Raw genomic sequence first — 2,500 nt, forward strand, 5'->3', positions numbered from 1 at the left:
ATATTTATATATATATATATTTATATATACATATATATATATATGTATATATATATATATATATATATATATATATATATATATATATATATACATATATATACATATATACTGTATATATATATATATATATATATATATATATATATATATATATATATATATATATATATATATATATATATAAATGTGTGTGTGTTTGGAAAAGTCAATTTAGCTTAGACATAAAGGATGTACAAGTAGTAGTTGGTTTGGGGGAAAGATTATCCGATTTCATTTCTTCTAGGTGCATTCTTTAATCTAAGTAGGTCCTGGCATATCCTTTTGACTATCGGATACAGAAGGATGTTCTTCGCAACGTCTGCTTTCCAATGTGTGGCTGATTCCTGGATCTTTTTCCTATACGGGCAGACGCTAGTAAATATCAAAGATGACTCACTCCCATTGATGCGATATCCAAAGCTTCTAAATTGTGTGAGGAAGTTTGATTTTGTTTTTTAAATCTTTTATTTTTTACTGTATTATCTCTTTAGTATATTGTATTGGCTTTGTTGATGGTTTTTTTTTTTATAACATACGTCGATCAGAGTAGTTTGGTAATTTTTTATAGATACTTCAACATATTTTATTTAAATTGGCTTGGAAACACTTACTCGATCCTCTAAGAAAATATGAAAACTAGCATTGATTGTCTTTTGATCTGGGTACGAGCTTTGGGATTCTCCCCCGACTTCATTATTTCCTGATCCACCAATCGTTTTCTTTGAGTTAATCCCTCTTTTATTTCGAAATCCATTCAGGATGAAATAAAGATATTAAGACGTCAGATCTGTCGATTTTCGTAAAAAGAAAAAACTTACCCACAACGAGTGAAGTTCACTTGATATTGGCATATAGATTCGCGACTCTTGTACGCTCGCTTATAACTTTAACTATTCCTGTTGTTTACGCTCTACTGACGACTGAGTGTTTCTTGAAAGTCAGTATTCAATTCGTATACAAGTTTATCCACTCAGATATAAAGAATTCAATTTGAAAAGGAAAGTTGTGTTCTGTTTATTTTTGTTGGAAACTATCGATACAAATGACGTTCGGAATTGTATGATGGAAGAAAAACAGTGTGCATTGATCTTGCCACCTTTCAAAGGGATATATTGATTGATAAATGTGTTTGTTAATAGTAATAATAATAATGATACTAATGGTGATGAAATATGATAATCTTGAAACCGATATCTATCATCATTCCACTTTTTGAGGTGGGGGGGGGGGGGAGGAATTGGACTTTGCAATAAAAACTATTCTATATTAAAGAAAATATATTTGATTAACGAAAACTATAACTAATCTTTTTTATTGTACATTTGTGCAGATTTAAAATTGCTAAATCGATAAGATCATTAAACATCAAACAAGAATTACTCGTCTGAATCTTATTATATTTTTTCCTTATTATATCGTTTGTATTCTTTTTTTGTTTAGAAATCTTACGCTATTTTCAAACAAAATCTCTGTTATTAAGCGCAAAGATAATTATAATTCTTCAGTTGTTGCTAAAAATGGCTCGTCATTACAATGAGAATCAAATTGAAAATAATAGGCAACGAGGTGGAAAAGATGGTAGACGTTGCACGTTCATTTAAAATTGATTAGCCCACCATAGGTATGTTAATCAAGAGCAAAGACGAAATAAGGTAGCAAGTGAAGAATTATGTGTGGATGTATTCAGCTATTAATTTCAAGAATAGAAAAGTTATTGACAAGATGGTACATCTTCTTAGCATTTGGCTCTAGGATCATCTGCGTAGAGTGTATTTAAGCTTAATGCTTATCCAAGAAGCTAAAAGCTTTCACGAAAACTTAAAAGCTAAACATGGCGAAATATCACAGGTCACATCCTTTAATCGTAGCCGTGGTTGTTTTAATCGTTTTTAGTTTCGAGCCCATTTCCGTAACGTAAAGGTATCTGGCGAGGCAGGGAGCGCTGGTGAAGTACTTAGCTACCAAGAATTCCCTGAAATAATAAAGGAAATATCGAAGAAAGCGAGGTTTTACCAGAGCGCAAATTCAAGTTGACGAAACTTGATTGCATTGGAAGGCGATGCCAAACAGATCATAATTATGTTTCTTTACAAGAAAATTCAACGCCAGGCATTAAAGCAGCAAAAGATAAGCCAAGTCTACATGCAGCAGTTCCTGATTGAACAGCTGTTTCTGTATTGCAACTTATGGATTGAATATTGATGAAACGCTTATGCAATGGATGCAGGGCCATTTTTCCGGTTTTGAAGATTTAACTGTAAATGTTCAAGGCTCTGAGTGTGTTAATGTTCATGCTTTCAGCATTCACAAATTCAAGCTGGAGTTGGTATTGGAGTGAGTGTAATTGTAATGCTGCAAATCGCGGTATGTCTCCCAATAGATAGATTTAAGAACAAATTGGTGATGGATAGATATTTGAATAATAGAAAGAAGTAACATCTTTCTTTTACCTCACTGA

At 31.9% G+C, this 2,500-nt stretch overlaps 1 protein-coding gene across 2 annotated transcripts in view; it reads right to left on the bottom strand.

The window, feature by feature from the left end:
* The window catches only part of LOC137656690 (uncharacterized), a 30,893-nt gene that overhangs the window by 4,055 nt on the left and 24,338 nt on the right, over window positions 1-2,500 (bottom strand). The gene's annotated exons all lie outside the window — the stretch shown is intronic.

Source organism: Palaemon carinicauda, chromosome 1 (assembly GCF_036898095.1).
Source record: "Palaemon carinicauda isolate YSFRI2023 chromosome 1, ASM3689809v2, whole genome shotgun sequence".
Lineage (NCBI taxonomy): Eukaryota > Metazoa > Arthropoda > Malacostraca > Decapoda > Palaemonidae > Palaemon > Palaemon carinicauda.